The following is a 23,049-nucleotide window of genomic DNA, read 5'->3' as shown; positions in this document are numbered from 1 at the left end:
CATCTCCAAGAACAGCGGTACCAGCAGTTGTTCAATTTTGTAGCAGAAGATAAACATACTCCCGCACACACAGTGGGTTGTGCAACCCCGTTCACAGAAACAGTTAGTCATTTCCAAGCACAGGAAAAGATGGAGCTGCCACCTTGCCTGCATGTTTCTGAAAGCTGCCGGAGGAGACATCCTCCCCCTCTATGCTTAGGGCAGGCTAAGGGAAGTGGATAACTCTGTGTTTTTAAAGAAAGCATTTGCATTGGTTTGCCAATGACTACAGCTGTGGCTTTTGTCCTTCATCCCCAGGAAGGCTGCCTGTTCCCAGCAGTGGCTTCTTATGGACCCATTCCCACTTGTTTTTAGAGGTGAAATGTGTTTCTTCCAGCCTCTCTCTCTGCTTTATTCTTAGTTGTGGCTCTCCCTCCCTTATTTGCTGGTTCTTAGGGAAAGACACTGGCAGTTCGTTTAGGTATTGTGTGAGGATTATGCACACACTCAGCAGGGCAGCACTGCCCTGTGTTTGCTTGCACAGAGGTAAGCATGGCACAGATAGTGAAATCAGGGCCAGTTTCTTAATCACATATCTGCCTTCCAGGACAGTGCAGGAATGACTTCCTGGTTTTGAAGTGTCCTGTCCTTAAATGTGAACTGTTTTAGGATGAGTTTTCTCCCACAAATAATTTGGAATTTTATAGAGGTTTCAAGAGTTGGTGGGGGGGGAGAGTAGGAAAGGGCTTTGTAGTGCTCCATCTGTGGTACTCTTTGCACCTACTTAACACCTTCCTAGAATCATAGCATCACAGAATCATTTTGGTTGGAAAAGGCCTTTAGTATATACTTAGTCCAGCCATTAAAATAGCACTGCCAAGTCCACCATTAAAACATGACCCAAAGTGCCACATCTCCATGTCTTTTAAATACACCTGGGGATGGTAATTCAACTGCTTCTCTGAGCAGCCTGTGCCAATGGTTTACAACTCTTTTCTGAAGAAATTTTTCCTAATATCCAGTCTAATTTGAGTGTTTCTGGCTGACCATGCAGTCCGTGCTTTTCCAAAGTGAGGTGCCTATTCTTTTCAGGCAGGTATTTGGTAAACTCAGGATAACTCCCCAACACTGTTTTGGCCAAATCTTGTGATTTACGTGTGGCTAGTCTGGTACCATATAGGAGACTGGCTCCTCTCTGTCCAGCCTGAGAGTATGAGTGCTGCTGCTGGTGTCCCTTTGGTGCTGGTCTGGGTTAAGGAAGAGACACCGGAGCCTCTCTTGTTCCTTTGGGCTGGGCTCAGGACCAGGGCTGTGCCACTTTGGCCAGTGCATCAGACCTCCTGCCCCACCTTCAGGTGACTTTCTCAGCTCTTCAGAATTTGTTCTGGAGCCTTGGAGAATTCCTGGAGGGCACCATTGTGTGTTGGTGGCTTTGACAGCAGTGCGGTTCAGCAGTAATGGTTACCTTTGTGTACGTTTTAATTACTTTAAATACACAGTCTGTATCTCTGGAATAAGCTCCCTTATGCCTCTTAATCTTCCTGTTTATCACCGTTTGCTCTGGTTATCTTCAATATGCCAGTCAAATACTTGAAAAATGTCTGCAGTGATTCTGTAGAATGACTTGTGTAATACAAGTCTTTGATTTCCATAAATTTAGGAATTAATCCTATTTAAATTTGAGCAGACTTTAGATAAATATTGATCTTAATTTTAAAAAATGTTTAGTAATGAAAAATGAATATTATTGCAAAAGTGTTACTGAAAATCAGTATTAATGATCCAAGAGCTTTTTGGCTTAGCTGTTGAATCAAAGGCATCCAGACCTGCTGATAGTGGGCTGCTTACCTTGCCATCACTGAACATCATTCTAAATTATTCTTGAATGAGAAATACACTGTTATTGTCATGATAAGTTATGTAATCCATTGTTTTTTGACAGTTGTGATTCTTCTTCCTAAAAATACTGCACAGAGATTTTGTAGGGTTTTAATTTTGCCAAACACAGATTTTTTTCTTTAAGCCTCAAAACTTTAATAGTAGATCTCTATAGCTGATAGTTTGTGGTTTCTGTGCAGAATCATCTACTTATGCTTTCTCTCATATCAATGAAATATTAGTGACTTGTAAACTCGGAACAGCATTTCTGCATGATAAGTACCCTAACCCGTTCTCAGTCATACTCCTTTTTCAGCAAGTCTTAATTATGCATTTTAATTACCTAATTTTGCTTTTCTTCTCATCCCAGTACTTTTATTATTTTCAGCTTAATTTTTTTCCCTATACATTAATTGTTCTGACGTCTCCTGTCTAGCACACAGGTTTCTAGTTCTGATACAGACACAATTATCTTCTCTTCCTACTTCCCATCTTTAGTAATTTCAAATAAATTAGTTTTGCAAACCTTGGTTTGGTTTTTTTTTTTTTTTTTTATAATGCTGTTCTCTCTAGCCATCCTCTCCAGCCATTCTCCTTTTTGGTATTAGTTTTGTCAACCTGATTGACCTATTTCTTACAAGGTTGACTCCCGTTCTGCTGCACTGGAGGGCACCTAGGTTGTCAGCCTTTTTCCTTAAGAAGCTGGCCATGTCCTATAGAGACAAATCCTTCTGTCTTTTAGTCTTTTAGGGCTGCTAACACATCTGTTTGCTGGGTTAATCTTGGAACAAAGGGGAGCCTATGTTTGGTGATCAGTGGTGATTTGGGAGGATGTGCAATAGGGAACAGATGTTGCATCCAGATATTTATCCCAGTGCATCCCTGTGCTGGCCAACAGTTCTAGTTTATCCGAGTTGGACCCGTACCAGCTGGCTTTTATCCAGATGCCAGACATTTGTCTAAGCAGGGGATGAAAAACCACTGGGCATCTTTGAGAAGTGACATATCACACCAGAGTTACTACAGCCCAGACCTCTCTAGGCATGCCTGTGGCTTCCTGTGGGAGCAGTGGTGGGGAAAGGCAGCCAGGCACAGGCTGTCATTGCCCATTGCCCTGTGGACCTCAACAGCTTCAGTCATTTCATCCTAGGCAGAAATCTTTGCTCAGAATGGCTGACCAATGCATTTTGTGCAGGCTGTACCCCGAATGGGCAGGCTGGAGCTTAGCTGTCGGTTCATGAGCTTTGGTTTGCACAAACCACCTTTGCTTCAGTAGCACAGTGTTTTGCACAGCAGTGATAAGCTCTTGTATGGAGGGCTGCATTGCTTGTGAGTAGGTAGTATTTCCCAGCTGCAGGGAATTTCACTGAAATTCCCTGATCATTACAAATTCTGCAGCTGTGCTGTTGCCTATGAGAAGTTTTTCTTCTCTCCTGAAGAGGAGTGCCACCAAAAAAAAAGTCCTCTATCTGCCATGCTTTCCTCTCAAGCAAATAATGTGTTTCCTTTGTAATTCCCATTTTAGGAGCTCTTGCATGCCATGATGGGAGAGGTGCCAGTGAGCGCTCTGTGTGCTTTGCTGCTGTAGGCAAGGGCAGTGTGGCCAAACTGGGTGACAAGGAGGTGATGGCCTATAGAGAGCTCTGGGAGAGACAGTCCTTGGCTGGCAGAGCTGAGAGTAACCCGACTAGATACAGGGCTGCAAAGATAAACAAGGCAAGGGAGAACAAGAGAAACATAAGTTGCAGCCTGTGCTGCTGCTGCCCCTGTAGTGCTCAGGGTGGTGACAGCACCAGGGCTCAGCATGCTCTGAGCGTGCGAGGGCCCGAGTGCAGGGGGGTCAGGGTGTGCACTGCAGGGAATGGAGCTGTCCAACTGAGTGCAGAACAAGCTGCATCCTTTCAAAAGCATGCTCTTTCCTCCTGGATCTGAGTTAATTTCAGGTCTGGCAACTTCCAGGCACTCAGGAACTGTGAATTCAGAATCACAGAGCCATTTAGGTTGGAAAGGATCTCTAAGATCCTGGAGTCCAGATGTTAACTCAGCACCGCCAAGTCCACTGCTAAATCATGTCCCTAAGTGCCATATCTAAATGTCTTTTAAGTACCTCCAGTGATGGTGACTCAATCACTTTCTCAGGAAGCCTGTTCCAATGCTTGACAACTGTTTCCATGAAGAAAATTTTCCTTATGTCTAATCTACACCTCCTCTGGCACAACTTGACACCATTTCCTCTTGTCCAGTCACTTTTTGCATCAGAGAATGCAATTGGGGTTAATTCATTTATTTTCATTAAAAAAAAAGTTTCTCCCTTTATACCTCTCCTTGCCTGGTGTATTAAAATTGTGAAAAAATTAAATCTGTAGTGACAGTGCTTTAGGGTGAGGGGATAAGGTTGAAGTTGTGTGGATGGCTGCACAAGAGAAACAATGACAGGAAGCCCAAAAAAGAGAGAAGAGACTGTCAGTAAAAGACTAAATAGCTTCAGGCTTTCTTGTTTTGTTTCATTTGGTGGTTTTTGTTGTTATTGTTCCAAATAAACCTCAGACCTTTTTTTCACTTAACCATGGAAATATTTGTTTGGACCCTGGTGTCAAAGAAAGCAGAAGCTTTAAACTTAAGAGTTTTGTAAAAAAGTAATAGGGGAAATAGGAGGTTGATTTTAATGCCACAAATCATCTTCTAGTACCTTCACTTTTGCATTTTATCTCAAATGAAGGATAGAATGATCTGAGGAATGAAGTCTTCTTGTCTGAAGCCAGTGCAATCATGTTTCTTCTGCTTTTTTTGCCTCCCAAACTCTTGGTGTTGGGGAAGATGAAATAGGAAAACCTTATAAATATGATTGCCTGGCAAAAGATTTGGAAAATACAGACATTGAGATGAGAACTAGATTTGAAATAACAAACCTTGACTACTGAATAACTAGAAAACAATAGTATAGCCAGGTTGAAAGCAATCCCCCCTTCTGATTAAACAATGCCCTTTGCCTGCAGATAGGTCCAAGGGTCAAATGGAATGCTCTGTCTCACCCCCAATGTATGGTTCATCCCACACCTGTGACCCTCCCCTGAAGTATCAGGTATCTGTGACCCCATTGGCCCAAGTCCTGTTCCAGCCCACCTTGAAGCTCCTGATAAGGTGTGTCCGAGGGACCGGACACTCTCTTGGATCTTCCCCTGGGACCCTCACCTGGAACCCTCTTTCCCTCTCTCTCTCCCTCTTCCTCTCTCCCTGGGCCTGCCACGAGTTGCGCCTGACAACTCCAAGCAGGGCCTTTCCCCATTTTAATAAACCATATTTTCTAAGACCTGACTTCAGAGATCTCTCATCCATCCAAACCGTCCTGGAGTCCCACGCTCTCTACACTTGGTCCCACATTCAGAGGACTTTGGCTCAGATCATTCCCCAGTTGTAGATCCAATGAGCAGCACCAAGTATAGTGCTCAGTATGATGTTTGTGGCCTCTCCTAGTAAGGTCACATCAGCAGAGAGCTGAGAGGTTCATGGTATGTTGTTTTGTTGTCAAAGGTGAGCTGTGTTGGTCAAGTTTCTAAATTTGTAGCCAGCTTGCACACTGATACACGCACCAGTTCACTGGGTCTGTGTTGAGGCTGGACTCGCTTGCTGGGAAGGTTGTAGTGGACAAAATGATGGTGGATAGCCGACTTACAGGATGTAATAACACAGATCTACAAATACAGTCCTTATTAGAATCATACAGACATTAAGACTGGAAAAGACTCTTAAGATAATTGAGTCTAGCCCTTAGCCCAGCACCACCTTTTTTACCACTAAACCATGTCCCCAAGTGCCACCTTTTGACCATTTATTTTTCATACTTGATAATAAAGTAGCCTTAGTTCTAGGCTAGATCAGTGTACACATTTTTCAGAAGCATAAAGGACACTCTACAGGACCAGAGGTGGCAATATCCTGTTGGACCTTACTTTACAGCAGTTACTAAAATTTGATTTTATGGCTTTGTTGGTTGTGGTAAGCTTACCACAGCTGGTCTAGAGTGAATAGTGGTCAGCATGTTTAGCTGGGGAGCAGTGTTCAAAACTGACCGAGAGAGCAGAGAAGTCTCCCTCCCTCCTTCATGCTCTCATTCCTACGGAGAGATGGTAGTTAGACACCAAGGGTGAAGGCAGGCTAATGAGGATTTGAGGATACCAGGAAGCAGTCAGAGATATAGTTATCCCTGGTAATATTAGCATGCCAATTTTTTTCCTCCTTTAAGTGTTTTAGCAGCAGAAATCACCTGCTTTCAGCTTGCCAACTTGCTGCTGCAACTTTGAAAATATCTGCCAGTTTCAGTGAATGTTTCAGATGGCTGTAATAGATTTGCCTGCAGTGGGTCTGGGGAGGATGTTGTCACCTGCTATTGTGGAAAAACAGTGCTGCTGGGTGGGAGTTACAATTCTAGTCCCAGTAAGCCATGAACCTGATCTCCTGTGTGGGTTTATGTGGCTGCACACATTGAAAAAAACCCATAGTCTCCATTTAGCATCAAACTTAGCAGTCCAGATGAAACATGGGTCACTATGTAGCTGTGCATTGTTCTGCATGGGCTCAGTTAAAAATCTCTCTCCTGTTTGAAACTGGTCTGGGAGGACACATGTAATTGCCTGCAGGATCATTTCTCCTTCTTGCTGACTGCTTCCAGCAGCCATGTGTGACAGCAGGGAAATGCTCCATGACAAGTGGAGCCAGGCCAGTGCTGACCATCAGGCCATGGTGAATTGAACCTAGATTAACAGAATGTTTTCTTGCAAGAGCTGGAAATTATCATAAAGTGCACTTCATGAAGATCTCTCCTTAAGGTTTAGTTTCTCAAGAGTAGCTTTCTCTTGTTAAGTTCTTAATAAACTTGACTTACTTGATAAATAGTAGATAATATCAAACGTAAATTATATTTTACAGAAGTAAATTTGTTTTCCTTGCACAATGTTCCTGAAGAAAGAAGAGAATAATGGTTGTTTTGTAAAACTCTAGTGACAGGTCAGATGATACTTTATTTGGGGGGCATTTCTGAAGTCAACTGAAGTGAAGATATATTTTATCTAGGGTCTTTATTGCTTCTTTTTTAAGTGTAGTGTCTCATAAATTGAATCATTTTCTAATTCTAAAGGAATGTAGTCCTTTTCTAGGGAAAAAATGTGGATTTGGCTTTTCTGCTGGTATTGATACCACTATTTTTTTCTGATTTTAGCCAGTTTGTATAGAATGTCTTAAAGCCAAATCTCAAAACTCACAAATCTTACTGTTCACTGAGGTGGTAATGAATGTTTTCTATTTATGTACGATCTCACTGAATTTATGTTGTAATGTTAAAGGTGATCTTTAGCAAAATTCGGTAGCAAGAACTTGGAAGAAGCAGCTGTTGTATTTAAAATTAGCACATAAAGTGTTATTAAAATAATGATAGAGTTTCACAGATTTGCATTCTAAGTGCTAATCATCCTATCTTGTGGATGAGTTGACTGCTGTGCCTTACTCCATGGTGCTTCATGGGTTTGGATGATTGGCCTAAATTATTCGGTAAAAGGCTGATAGAAATAGGAGCACATATATGCGTAATGTGTGACATCTGCCTAATTTCTGCCTGCTGAACCCATCAACTAAATTAACATTTTCTTCTCCATCCTTGATCTTTGCCAGTGTCACTGTTAGGTGTAATGTACTGTCCTCTCTGGGTTGCCATGAAGATTTTCAGTGTACTGAAGAAGGCAGAGGAAGAAAAAATTACGATGTACTGATGATATTCTAAGTTGTATGGGGAGCTAGCAAATTACCAGGGCTGGAGTTACTTTTTTGGCAAGATAAAACATCAAAATGAAGAAATGATGATTCACAAATATTGTCCAGGACAGCTGTAATTATAATCATAATCCAGAATGGCTTTTCTCTGTTCCTTTAGGCAGGTTTTCATAAGGGAACAGGGTCGGTCAAATCAGCACCCATACCTTTACAAATCCACATTACTCCTTTATCACTTAACTGCTCACATAAAAATCATTGTTTCTGTTGTACAGTGGAAAATATTAAAATTTATGTGTGACTGGAGTTTAGTTGCAAATAATGCATGAATGGTTGTGAAGTTTTGAAATACTAATTAGTGAATTGAAGCAAAATTAAGGTAATAAAGTTGGGCTTTTTTTAAATGGAAAGCCACTATAGTGTTGATGTTTGTAGATTAGTGTCTGTATGCATGAATGCACTTTGATGCACTTTAATAAACTTCTGTATATTTTAAAGTGTGTATGAGCACAGAAAAAAATCTGTGAAGGAGATGGTGGAACACACATCTGGGAATTTCAAAATAGATTGTGTGTTTATAAAAAAATGCTGGACAATCTTTTATAGCCTTTTTATATTGAAGTGCTGTTATTCTGAAATTGCTATTGTTTTGTATTGTAAATTACTGTGTTGAAAACATTTATTTTTATGAGCTTTATGAGAATAAATGTTGCAATATTTTTTTTTGAAGAGACTAAAATGATGAATGTGTGACTTCCAATACCAGTTTTTTATTCTTACATAGAAATTGTGTATCAGACTTGCAGACAGCCATGCTCATTGCAGTTTGCCAGGGTATTCAGCAGGAAGCTGCTACAGTAGTGGCCTGTTCTGTTATGGCTGAAATTAGGAATGTGATATTAAGTGCCATATTTTAGAAATGCTTGTGGAAATTATGCTATATAGATTTGTGATGGATTTTTTCTTACTTTTTCTTACATTATAAAACATAATACAATATCACCACACAGAAAAATGTATTATTGTATGTTTTATGTAAATATACATGTCTTGAATTTCTCAAGGCAGTTAGAGAGCAAAAAGCCCTGCATGTGCCTGAATAGCTACAAAACCGGAGCAGGTGAGCATCCCAAATCATAACATCATCCAGCCTGTGTTTGAATCTAAAGCAGTCTGCTAACTTTAAAATCCCACTGCCTTTTCATTTGGCTTTAATGGGAACAAATGATCCCTTAAACTGACATACTATTTCAGAGCAGGATCTTAAGGAAAATTATTGCTTTTACTATTGCTGTAGTAGCCAGTCTGACTAAACTGAAGATATGCTGGCAATATCAATGACAGGGTAATCCTTTTGTGTTTAACTTTCTTGTTTTAACTTCTGATTTACTTTGAATAAATCCATTAGAAAAGAATACTAGGAACACTTTACTCTTTATCATATTCTTTATTGAAAAGAGCATCTTGAAATAACTTTTATTACTTGTATGAAACTTTACATATATATGGATCTTGGCATGAACTCAGGGAATAGGCATTCTTTGATCTCTGTTGTCATTTTATTCAACTTCTAATTAACTTTTTACATGCAAATCTCAATAGACTTTCATACTGGAAGCAATGGGAACAATTCTGAGGCTAATGCAGTCCCTTAAAAAATCATGCTGGAGAGAAAAATGTGTACAAAAGAGTGGTGCTTAAATAAATAATTTCTATGCCAAGACCCTGTGTTCACTTTCTTTTGTCTTTGTCATTGACACTTCTGTATTTTTATTTCATCCATATAATGACAGCAGTAGCACTATCATTGTTATGTGTGCTTCTCTGCTAAGCAGAATATTAAAGAAATTATCTGAACCAAAAATTCCTGCATAGTTGCAAAAGTATTAAGAGTTTTGTTTCCTGAACTTCATCGCTTGTTTTCAGTTCCCACTCAGGTTCCTGGAGCTGGTGATGGTGACAGCATGTAAATACAGCTCTCACTTGTTCATTTGCATCTCACTAGGAGAAACATTAGCCTAGAGAAGAGGATACAGTTTGGGAAGGGAAGCAGCAAAGTATTAGTTCCTGCTGTGATACTGGTGTCTTGGGTGTTTCTTCCAAATCAGCTTGTCCAATGGATTCTCCATTGGCCTTTTGCTATTAGGAGTGGGAACTCAAAGCCAAGGACTTTTAACATCTGTGTGATTTCAAAACAGGCTGCTTCAGTTGTACTGTGTAGTTAGCAGAGGAAATATAACTTGTTAGAGGAGTTTGGGAGGCAATCAAGAAGGAATTGAGAAGTGGGATTAGTCTCTTCCCATTCATCCTCTCCCATAATGTCACTTCCTTTCCTTTTCCTCTTCAATCCAACATAGTTTGGTTTTGCTCTTCTCTCTCTCTTCCTTACTTGACACACAGCATCCTATGCATTGCATATATTTCTCTTCTGTTATGTTTATGTCAAACCTCATCTCATTTTTGATTCCTTCTATTCTGAATACACTGTTAAAATGCATTGACCCTTCAAAGGGAAGAAGCGTGCACTCAAAGAAGTAGGCAGAAGGAATGCTGCTCTGGAACATGCAAAGCATGGCCTTGTTCAGCATCCCTTGCCTCTGGTCTGACCTTACATAGAAATAAGAAACATGGGAGCTGCTTTCACAGAGCTGTTTGGTGGAAGCATCTTTTGACAGAGAGAAAACATTTTTATTATGAACTCGGGACAGAATGGGTTCAGAAAGCCTAGGGTCAATGCCACCAGCTCAGCAGCCCTACAACTCCCTCAAGGACAAGTCTGCTTGGGTTTGTACTTTACATGGAAATGGCAGGTGACTGGCAGCTTTGAACACCCATAAAACTCATAGAAAATGAATCTATTATTATTTATTCCTTTAAGGCAAGAAGACAGGAATAGTAATGGAATTTTTGTGGAATATGAGAGACAAGGAGAAAGTATTAGCAAGATGTTTTATAAGCCTCACAAAGAACAATTTGACTCCTGTATTATGCATAGTGAATGGCAGGGGTTTTGCTGGTAGACCACTTCAGGTGGGTTTTAATGTGTTTGTTTTTCAGAGTGATTGATGGGAACCCAGGTTATTTTTAAAGTGCATCTGCCTAGACATTTAACTTAGAGCAAGCAATCTTCCCCTCCTCCTCCCAACCCCACCCTTCTTTCCCTCCCACCCCTGCCCTCCACTCCCCGCAAGAATTTTGGACAAAACAGCTTCTGTTTATTTGCTTATTGCAAACTCTGATGCGGCTTCTCCTCCTTCTATTTGATGCTCATACAGCATGTTCACCACTGGTTCTTGTTACCAGCCTGTACCTTCTGTACTCTTCCATCCTCTACACCCTGCCCTGCTGATGCTTCCACCCCCTTACATACTTAGGCACTCCGACAGAAGTCTCCTCCATGGGTCTGCCTCTCTCCCTGATGTTCTCCTCTCAAGAAATGTACCAGAGAAGCTGAAAGCACATTGAGCTGGCACTGTCCATCAGAGGAGTTAACAGTACTTGTTCCACAGTCCTAACTTCTGTTTGGAAATGTTTTCAGAAGCATTTACATTTCTAGCCAGCTAAAACCAATGCATATCGTCATGCTTCTGTAAAAGTTGGAAGTCAGAATGTGTTGGCTATGGAAGGCAGAAACTTGTTTGGTTCAAGCTCTCAGGGCAGATTATGGTGCCTTTTAGTCTTTAAGGCTTTATTTTTCTTTGTTTAGATACTTAGTTGTGTTGTACACCTTAAGAACTAAATTGCAGTGGAGTAAAGGAATCATTTATTCTTAAGGGCTTCCAAGAGATGTGTCACAGTAGTGTGTGATCTTTTAGGGCTTGACAGATGAAGGTTAAAAGCCACTGCCTTAATCAACAATTCTTAGGAGTCTCAGTGGCTTGCTTTTGCTCTTCTCACAGTCTAAATGAGTGTGTTCAACTCACCTCTTAGCAGCAAACCACTTGCTTTGTGCAATACGGAAATCATAGCTTGAATTAGTCGATTTTTTAAAAAATTCCAGTTATTTCTTGAAATATCTGAAAGATCAAACTTGTGCTATCATGTGTAAGACATTGTGCCCTGGTATAGATACTGTCCTCTGTGTTTTCTTTTTGATTTGGTCAATAAAATTCCGGTTGTGCTGTGGTTGTATTTCATGCTTGATAGGGGTGGTGCTGCTTCCTGGCATGGTTAATAAGATATTGTTGTTGCCTGGATTGCTAAGCTGCAGCAAGTAATTGAAAGTGTTTTGTTCCTTGCATGCATAGGAATGTTTCTCCCTTCTCAGTGGCAGTTTACATTAATGCGTTCTGTATTCTGCATTAGGCTCTCCTTTTAGAGGCCTCAGATCATGAAGGAAATAGGAAATAGTGTCCCTGTGAAATAATGATTTTTCTTAGCTGTTTTCCTTAGCTTTCTTTTTTTCAAAGGTTTAGTACAGATGTATTCCACAGCCTGAATAGTGTGCAGATGTTAATATGTTCAGCACTTCATTTGGTCTGAAGACTTACACACCATGTCTTATTAATAGTTATAGTCTACTCTGGCTCCTAAAATCAGCTTGGTTTCCCTCAGTCTTTCATTATAAAAATCTGGACAAGGCACAGGCTAGCCATGATAGAGTGATCTGGACTCTGGCATTCATCATGCTGTTGGTCTCCCAAAACAAGGGCTTATTTGACTTCATTATATGGCCAGTCTGGAAGGTCTGAGCTTTTGCCTTAAACATCATGCAGAATGAGTCCTTTAGCAAAATCAGGATAATTTAACTTATTTTTAATATGAGATATTTCTTGTTATTTTCGGTTGCTTTCTGATGTCTATTTTGAAATTATTTTATGAATTTAGTAAATGCATTGTTAAAATTAAACATGTATGCACACACACACACACATATTGTGATAGATCTGAAATTGCTGGCAATGTGCTGGTAATACACAGAAAGATGTAACAATTGCATCACCATTACTGTAGTGTTGAGGAAAAAAGTTTAAATAGAATTTTCATAGTATGAAAAAACTAAATCCATATTTATTCTTCCTGCAGTTGTGGCCAGCAATAAGTTCATGCTGTTGTTGTTTCTCAGGGATTCAGAGCCAAAGGCATTGTGAAGGTACAGCTGTGAATTTCTGAAAGAGAAGGGATCCTGCTTGAAAGGCTTGGAAGATGTGTGCATAGAAAGATTAAAAATTATTTGTCTGTATTCTTGAAGGTTATGAGGGTATAATTTTTCATGTATGCCATACATTCATTTTTATCTATTTCTTTATTGCTGTATTTTCCTCAGGATTGCAAAAAGCTGATCCACACATGGACTATGTTGCATGTAGGCAAAGATGTAGGCAAGCAGATCTAATAATTACCATTTTGCAGAATTTCAGGAATACTACAGACAGTGAACTGCTTGCCCTAAATAAGCTTTGAGATTAAATAAAACCCAGGAGACACTGGCAAATAAAGATTGTTTGACAGGTTAAAAGGTTTGCTTTAAAGAACTACATGCATGGATAGATGCTGTCTGGAGCACAGAAGGTGGCCTAGGCTTTATGTGAGCTTTAAGTAAGACAAATATGTATATATTCTTTTGTCAACTTGACATCTCTTTTGTTGCTATGCTTTGTTCCCACTTCTAAAAGCACACAGCACTTTATTTAGAAGGAATATTACTCTGCGCTGTGTTCAAACTTGTCACATCTTCCAAAAACAATGAAGCTTTGCCAACAAGCAAAGTTAGTCTAAATTATTGCGCAGTCTCTGTGGATATATTGAGTAAACTCTTCCAGGGTAGGGGCTGAAAGTAGGACAGTATTTCACAAGGCCATGAGGAAGGTGCCAGGTTTATGGCCTGACTTTTGAAAGAAGAGCAGTTTGAAAGGTCTGTTTTTCACTAAGCCTGAGCCATGCCAATTTGGACTAATGTGCATCATTTGGACTATAAATAAGAGGGGCAATCCCACTGGCATGCCAGTATAAATACACTGGTACTAGTATAATGTTTATGCAGCTCCTAGTGGCAGGTTAGAATTATTCTGTGAGTCAAATAAAGGTTGTTAGTGGGATTAAAAAAAAAAAAACAAACTGCAAATAATGCTGCAAATGTATACATTACCAAGATGGAAAAATATGCTTTTCTCCTAATGGTGTCCACACTAGAATTAAACTTGTGGAAATTCTTGCTTAAAAATTAAATGGGATACTAGAGCAAATGAATATCCTAGTCAGTGTGTACACTGTGCTTTGGTGACAAGATCAACCAGTGTTTGTGCTGGGTCATGCCCAGTAAGAAAAACTGGTGGGATCTGAGCCTGAAGCAGTAGGCTCAGTAAACTGTGTGGTTTCTGAAATGAACAGAATACATGAGAGATATTCTTAATAAGATCTTCTGAAGAGTGGAAGAATGTTATTAGGAATAATAGAATGACAGTTAAAGCAAAGAAAGAAAATTGCAGATTGATGGAGGGAACTATTTTCCAGCTGTGAGACCTGATGCATCCTGTGGAGCAGCTTCCAGAAGAAGGTGATGAAGATGTCATCACCAGAGACACTTACATACACAAATAGGCTGAAAAATACATTATATCATTTACTGAAAATACCATTAGTACGGCACCAAAATTGAGACGGGATAACTAAACTAAAGAAAAAATTACCATTTCTAACTTCTTTTCCTTAAAGATAGTGTTGTGACTTTGCTTATTGGTATTTTCCATGAAGCAAACTAAACACCTGTTTTCTAAACAGTTTAACATATTTTACTTATTTTTTATGCAACTTGAATGACAGTCTCACTGACCGAGCTATTAACCTATATCATTGGCTTCCCCCTGCATGCATGCAACTAGCTTCTGCTTTCCCTGGCATGCACTAGAGAAGTTCCTAGTTGACATCCGCTCTTCCCCCAGTCCCGGCCAGCTGTAATGTCAGCAACCTGGGCAGATGGTCCTGATCTGCTCTGTGTTGTGCTCTGCACTCGTAGAAGATGTTGTGCTCTGCACTCGTAGAGTCTCTTCTCTCTTCTACTTCCTAACTTTCAAGCAGTCAGACTGTAGGGAAAACCTCTACTGAGATTGGGCTGAAAGAGCACAGGCACAGTTGATGCACAAAGACATGGCTGTTAAGATCTGCTGGTGCAGTAGAGGTGCCATGCAGAACTCCGATGACCAGTATATATTTCTGCTGTTGCATTTTAACCACAAATGTAACAACAGACCATACCACACATGGTGGTACAGTGTAGTACATTCCTCACAGTGGAATGCTGTTGGCCAGGAAGCCAATTGCCTTTTGTCCAAAGGAGGCACAGTGATGGGCAGCCACAGCAGTCAGGAGCATGGTGTTGTAGCTTCAGATGTCGTCCAGGAGCCAAGGGATATAGCTTGGCCCCTTTTCTCCATATCAGCTATCACTGTCTTCCCAGCCCATCTGGGAATGGATAGTTGAAGCAAGGGTCGAGAATTAAAGGTATTGCTAAGGTAATGGATGCATTTTTAAAGTAAATAGCTATTCATAAAAATGTTTTTCCATTAATCTTGGCATTAATGCTCAAATATTCTTGAGGGATGCTGATTTAGCATGTATGAGTGTTAAAGTAATTGAATTTATTAATTATTAGAACTTTGTAAAGAAAACGGTTTTCAATATATTTTTCCCCCAAAAGCTAACGCATGGCACTTTCATACAATGCCAGCATGTAGCAGTACACATCAGAGATACACACATGCAAGGAGGACAACAAAACCTTCCCATGGACCAAGGTGTTCAGAATAAAATTGAAGCTTGAATATCTGGAAATGCTTCCTGTTAGTGATATCTGTTGTCACTTCCGAATTTCCTTTTAAGTGGAAAGGTTTATAGCCCTATTCTCTAGGATAAGGTTTTCTGCAGAAGTTGTATATACAGAAAAATCCTAAGACTGTCACAGAAAATAGTTTCCATCCCCAGTTTCTTCAAGGTTTTTCATGCACCAGCCTCTTCAGTTTCTGCTGTTCTGGGTATCCTCACACATATCACTTATGTGATGCCTGTATTATTTCTATAAACAATAAACAGCAGCTCAAGACAATAAAGTGAAACTCAAGTTGAATTTTAAAATGATGTAACAATTCAGTGATGATTCTGGTTTATGGCATTTGTGCTTAATGCTTGATGGTGTATAAACAAAAAGTCATTTATCAGATTTGAAGTAGTTTGTGGTTGGGGTATTATTTAAATTATTCTTTATTAGATAATCCACTGAAGTGAATTTCACCATATGCTAATATCTCTCGAGACACATTTTGAGCTTTCTGCAGATCCTGCATGTTTTAAATGGTCATAGAAAGTTCTGAATTTTCATGAGCAAAATAGCTTTGGGAGGAGATCAGCATACTTAGTCATTTAGGAAACCAAGCATTGCCATTCAGGTACCTAAGCACAGGCGTAGGAAATTAACTTTCCACAAGCAAACTTGGAGGATATTCAGATCATTTTTCAAACAGTCAAGCTTGCTGAGGTATTGTAAATATCAATATAAAATGAATTCACAGTTATGCATAATTACAGTACCCTACTTCTCTTGCTTCTAGATTAAAACTGAGCTGCTACTGTAATAAGTAACCGTATAATTCAGAAAAAAGAGAATTAAATTTACATAAAGTATAATAAAATTGAATAAATTTTCACTTTAGAGAGACAACACAGTTATTCATTGGCAGTATAACTGTTAAAATTAAGTTTCTGAGAAAACCAGAGACATATCTGCTAAATGTGGAAAAGAAAATTACCAGAGGAGCTATTCTAATTCTTTCTTCTCATAATTTTTCCATGTCACACACACCAACAAATGTTACTTATGGAAGCATTTGAAACCCTATGTTTTCTTAACAAAGACTGCTCTTGAGAGCACTGAGCACACAATTTGATAAGAAAGGATTAAGATTAAATACATCCATATTTGTCCTACTTGGAGCCTAGTCCATTAATGACTACTTTATATGCAATGCTTAAAAATTTTAGATATATCTAAGCACTACTTTGAAGAGCAGCACTGCCATTTCAAAAATCAAGTCTCATTGGAAGTGACTGAAGCCACAGCTCTAAAATGAACTTGAAAAGTTATTATTCCTCTGTACCAGTAGGAGAAATTAATGCTTTATTTCATGGTTGGCGCTCCCGTGGCACATCTGAAAGGGTTAGCATATGGGCAAAGCAAATTGTTGACATTCTGTTGTTTCCTGAATCATATACATTCAAAATCTGTACATTATACATCTGGTGAAAAAGGCTAAGATAATTTTGTCTCTTTTTCAGCAGTTTATAGTCGTTATGCTCTGACACAGCTGTAGTGACATTGTAGTAACTATGAATGTTCCAGGATGTTAATTTTTCTCTAGACTTTGCATTATTTAAAAGGAAACCTTACAAAAATAATCTGCTTTCCCAGGAAAAGTACATTCTCTGAGATATTTTTTCGTTACTTTTGTCAGAGTGAGCTAGCAAGACTAAATGATTGTGTAGCTGGGAGCTTGGGTACTCTCTGTGAATGTGAGACTGGGCTTCAAGTACCTGCTCCAAACAGTGTTTCAGCTTTCTCACAGAAGGGAAGATCTTTGAAAAAAGGTCTGAGTTTAGAAGAGAGTCAGTTGCTGCAGGAATGATCTTAAAAGTTCCACCAAGACTCTCTGTAGGCCTTCCACAGCTTCAGAGCTTCTATAAACCTCAGGCATCAGTGGATACATGTTTATTTTTATCTGTAAAAGCCTCTAGCTGCAAGCATCAGAGATAATGAAGAATGCTGTAGCTCGGGATTTACCATCACTGGTATGATACTGTGCAAAGAAAATAGGTGTTTAGATAACACTGAGCTTTATGCCATTTAAAGATAAAATTCAAGGGAAGTTTCAGATATAGGAAGTATGAGAACCTATTGTATTTTGTGCTGTACTGGCAGGATTCATAAAAATTTGTTGTTTTTAGTGAAAAATGCTCTTCTTTATAAAGTTAAGAAACAATGAATTGCAGTGGATGGAATATTACAGATCTAGGAATGCGTGAAGTCACAACTGGGACTCCGGCGCTTTTAATTTTTGAGGAACTAATCTTAGGGATGTTCTCTCAGTTGCAACCAATCCTCTTGGCAATTTGTGGTGTTGCCAGTCTCTGTGTCTGTAGAGATATGTGATTCTCTGTTTGTCTGAGGTGCATGCTGTCCCAGACGGTGCAAACAGCAACACATGTAGTTGATCTTACTCCTGTACACTGAGACTGCTGGAGGTTAGCCAGCTGAAAATGTAACGTGCTTCTTTGAGGAGTCTTGGGACTCTGGTTGGAGATTCTTCACAGTGGGAAACATTTGAGAACACCTCAGATTTCACTTGTTTGGGTTGTGAAGTCTACTTGGGACCTACATGGTTAAGCCCTAAAATTATTTCAATTCAGTTTTTCCTTGGCCAAAGAATGGCTTGTTCTGTGGTAAGACATAAGTAAAGCCATCAAATAATGGAAAATGAAGAACTGAAAGATGGAAACTCTGTTCTCCCTCATAATACTTTCACATTTACTGTTGAAAAAATTTAGTACAGCTTTCAAGCTCCTAAATATTAGAAAATTCCTGTGTTTGAAATTCCTCATGTGCAAATTTAATGCCACATTATTTCCCTGCTCCCTCTAATGCAAGTTTTGCAGTAGAAAAGCAGGTACAAATGCTGACATAGAGCTGAGAACAAGTGAAGCGTCTTCACATTTCCTCTCCATGTAGGAGGGGCAGCCACAGAGTTGTTCAGGAGCTGTTCCCAGTGGAGTAGGAAGAAGCTTCCCCTTCGTATGAAATAGGATGTAGCTGTGCCTGGTCACCTCCTGGGGCCACCTGGTGCTGCACAGGATCTGGACACATCTACTGGGTTCAGCAGTTACCGCATGCGCATGTGTGGTAGCAGCAGTGAAGGAAATATCCTCTAACCCCTTTTGAAGACTTGAAGGAGGGAGTGCCCTTGGCCTTTAGCACATCTGTAAACAACATTCTTGTGTCAATAGCTTTCACAGCCTGAATGGTTCAGTGGTCATAAACTGCCTGAAACATTCAAAGTCTAGACTTGACTGTTGAGGAAGTATCTTTAGGCCTTCCTTTTATTCCCTCTTATGTGCCCTCAGTTGGTATCCTTCAAAGGATATTAAACTAAATAGAGCAAATATCTAATGATTGCATATGGTCATTTTGCTGACACAGTACCAGGCACTTCAGCTACGTATCTGTACACATTGTCTCATGTATAATCTTTCTGGGGTTACATTACTGTTCTTTCTTACAGTCTTTAGAGTTGTTAGTCTTGGACAGATGCCCCACACCTGTATAGTAAGAGCAATGCAGAATGATATAAATGGGTCACAGCATGGTTCCTAACTCAAAGAATGAATAATTCAATTAGAGGATAGAGATGCCATCAGGTTAAAAATAGGAAGGAAAGTGCAAAAAAAACTATTTATCTACCACACAAGCAAAAGGTAATAAACCTACAGTTATAGCTGTAAGCAGTAGGAGTACTTGCCTAGCCACTTGATCATTATCTTTGTAGTCTCTAATGGTATGCAGGGCTTTGACATGATGATGTGTAAGCTGCTGTTACTGGTGTTCAGGGCTGTTTCTTGAGGACAAGTAAAAAGGAGAAGACAAAAAGGTAAATTTTGCTCTGCTGGTTTAGAACCCAAATAATCTGCAAGGTGTCAACTCTGGGATTATCACTTGTGTTCTGCCAAGAAGGAGTGACTTAACACAGTGTACATCTTTCAGTATTGCACATTTACAACTGTAAGAAACATGCAAAGTATGAATTTGGTGGAAATGGCCCCTGCCTCTTAACACCGTAAGAGGGTTAGCTTCCTGTAGTCACTGAGATCTGCTGGCATAGCCAGCACATTTGTATGACCTACTGACTAGATGAAATTGTTTACTCTGAGCTGTCTGATTTTTTTAGCCAGAGGGAGTTATGAGAGGAAAAAAAGCCAGCGGTGTATCAAAAGCAGCTGCACAAGTGGATGGCTGTAGCTAAGCTGGTAGGGAATGTGGCCACCTGTGGAGCAATCCGTGCTCCGAGTGGCAGGGTTTGCAGCTGTGTGTCCAGGTGAAGGCATTTCTGTGCTTTGGGGCCATGCAGTTTGGCCTGTGAGTTCCTTATGGACTGTGGCTTGCTCCCTGCTGATGATATGCTACTATTAGGGGTGTAAACAGGTGAGATTTTGTATTTCTGAATCTAGCCTGTTTCTCTCTCTACTTTGTATGTGTAGCGTCTTAAATTACATTACAGTTTTTCCTGATACTCAGTTATTATGTCCTGTTTGGAGGGGGAATGCTTCATATCCTTTTGCTCCTTTGCTTTTTCTGTGTTGGCTTGCTGAATTGAGTTTCATCTCCAAGTCTATCATTGCTGGTAATACAAAACTCTCCTACAAATCCCCCTAGGCACTGCTGTCATAAGACATGTTTGCATTTTTAAGACCCTCCCTGCTAACTACAGAGTGGATAAAGGCATCAAGAAATTTGAATTTGATGATAAATTCTTGTGGCTGCTCATGCTACTTTGTTAGTATGTACAAACAGATTTTTTCATTTGGGGCACCATGAATGGTGTCTGACATTTCAGGGCTCTCAGGATTTCCTTGTCTCTCTAGCTTCTTTAGGGTGACATGTCTGCATCTGTCTGATCTTTATTTTGCTTTCCTGTCTCAGTTAAGCATATCAGTAAGACTCAATAAGAACTTTTTGTACAGTTGGTTGTGTTTGTTTTCCTTTGCTTCTTGGAGTCCTTCATACCTATTTCTAGTTATGTTTCAGTCTGATTTTACTGTTAAAAGGGCACTGGAAGAAAATTCTTTCCAGTTCTGAGAACAGCTTACCAGTCCACCAATGGCTCATTGATCTTTCCGAATAATAATAGGGTATATTTTGCATTTACAGGGTTTCAGAAATTTATGAAGAAACTTTTTTGGCCCTTTGTTTTGCTATGAGAATCTGTGAACTGATTAAGAAATGTAATGCAATTTCATGCCTAAGTGCCGAACCCATATAAGCTTTTAGTTATAAAAGGCTTAAGTTAAAATGCTATAGCTTACTCACCTGTGCAGTCTTAGTTACTTTCACATCTGCCAGTTATTATGTAGAAAACATTTTTGCTCAGGCTCCCTAGTAAGTATTTGAATGTGCAGTCCCCTCCCCTCATTGGTGTTGTTAACCAGAAAGATTTGCAGACTTGTCCTGTGTTCTGAACTCAGAGTAACCACAGGTACCCCTAGTCCAGTGCAATATTGGGAAAATCATCTTCCAGCATGAAAGTGGAGAAGATTTACTCATTTGGTCCATGACAAAGATACAGTAGAAAAGGTCTAGTTGTAAAAATTCTTCTTTCCTTTTTTCTCTCTCCCTCAATCTGATGACAATAATTTGTATGTAAGAAGTCTGACTTGGAGAGGACTGTTTTGTTCTGTAAATTGATAGACTTTTCCTAGGTAGAGCATACAGTCAAATAGGGCCCAGAAGTCATTACTATCCATCAGTAATAAAGAAATTGTATTATGTTTCCTGCCCACTTTTTAACAGAAAAATATGTGTGTCTCACACTATCTGCCATTATGTTCAGCAACTGCAACTAAGTAGTAATGGATGGGACATATAAGCCACATGTTCAGTTCCTTTGTCTTCAGCCTTGAGTTCAAGCTCCGTGGTGCTTCTTCTGTGAAAGAAAAAAAGATAAATGCTACTTCTTTCAGAAGCTTTAGTTCAGTCTTACTGTATTTTTTTTCTTTAATGAGGGAGTGTATATTCTACATATGCAATAATATTAGCTTATCGACTTACCTCAAATGGAAGGATAAGGCTTTACATATCTTTTTCTTAAATTACGTACCTAGATCCATGTTAATATTTTTTCCATGCTTCTCTATTTCCTGTAGCTGGCAGCTTTATTTTCTTGGCATTTTTACTAGCGTGTAGTACAAGCAAGCCTGTTACTCTTCCGCTTGTAACATTGTAGACCTAAAACAATTGCAGTTCATTTTACTGTAGGAAAAGCAATTATAATGGCTCTTGTGCTGTTTTACCAATACGTGTTCCTCACTAGTTGCTGTATTTTCATCAAGGTTCATGGCTCTAAAAAATTATTTTGCCTGGAAATTTTCCCTTTTTTTCCCTTTTAATTAATTTATTTATTAAAATAATTTAATTATTAATATAATTTAATTAATTTATTTTTTCCCTTTTTAATTAATTTAAGTTTTTTGCTTTTGCAACTACCTAACAGTAGCAGACTTCATTACAGAAGTTCTGGTTCTAAAGGATAACCAGTTATTTCAGTCATTTCTTTGAGACCTGATTTTAAATTAAATTATGCTGACCAAACCCTTATCTCACTGGTATAAAAATGGACTGCTGTCTTTGATGCAAGTTTCTAAAGGAGTTTTGAGACCTCGCCAGATGTAAAGAGTGCAATCAGCAAAGAAGGATTATACTGTCAAGAATGTCAGCTGAAAAGATGGTCCTCCAGAAAAAGTTTATATGGTTCTGTTTGATCTGAGAATGCTATAACAGATAATGTAGTCTTTGATTCCTCTACTCATTGATCAGTATTTAAGCATGTATTCATGCACATACTATAAATGCATCAGTCATTTGCAATCTGAAGAAAAATATGCAAACAGAAAGATTTGTGACACTTCAAAGTCTTTGAGTACTCAATTAAAGGGAGAGCAAGGCAGAGGCCTTATTTCTTCTGATTCTATTCTTTTTATTGAAATAATAAAATGCATATTTCTTCTCTTTCATTCACATTTCTTTCCTGCACTTACAGCTTATCCTTTTCAAAGCTACAATATAGTTGATTTTTTTCCTTATCATCGTTCTGCTCTTAAGAGGGATGTAGAAGTGACTCCCTTTCTGCCTAGTGGTGCCTCTAATTGGCGACTCATCTGCTCATCCCACCATTAGTGGTCTTTTATGCACTGAAGTTGATCAGTAGGTGTTCCACACAGCTTCCTATTTAGACACAGACAGGTACAATGCTGTTCTTGAGGCACAAATGTGTCTGGCCTGTTTGGCAGCAGCTTTCTGATGTTTTCCCCAATCAGTTGTTAAAAAGGAAAAGGAATCACCTACTGACAGATCCTAAAGGAAAAGGAGTGCATCTTCCCAGCCAGAATATTCAAAAGCTTCTGGAAGCCTTTTACTCCTGAACAGGGATTGTACCTCTGTCATTCGAGTCTTTGACACACGAAGCTTCTAAACATGAAAAAAGGGCAATTTCTATCAGTATGTTAAACCTGAAAAAGCCTTTGTATATCAGGCCTCCAATTTGACTTCTAGCACATTCTTTTCAGTTTTCCTATTTCCTAGAGCCTTTGTCATCGAGTCTAAACATGACATTGAGCATTGAATTAGCATTTAGAAATACCCATCCTCATCTGGCTCACTCTTGTGATCTGCTCTGC

The 23,049-nt window shown here is 39.4% G+C and overlaps 1 protein-coding gene across 14 annotated transcripts in view; it reads left to right on the top strand.

Moving 5' to 3' along the window:
* GRIP1 (glutamate receptor interacting protein 1) overlaps positions 1–23,049 on the top strand; it is a 310,240-nt gene that overhangs the window by 185,716 nt on the left and 101,475 nt on the right. The gene's annotated exons all lie outside the window — the stretch shown is intronic.

Source organism: Anomalospiza imberbis, chromosome 5 (assembly GCF_031753505.1).
Source record: "Anomalospiza imberbis isolate Cuckoo-Finch-1a 21T00152 chromosome 5, ASM3175350v1, whole genome shotgun sequence".
Lineage (NCBI taxonomy): Eukaryota > Metazoa > Chordata > Aves > Passeriformes > Viduidae > Anomalospiza > Anomalospiza imberbis.
Note: the sequence above shows the minus strand (reverse complement) of the source record. Positions and strands in the feature narration are given on the sequence as shown.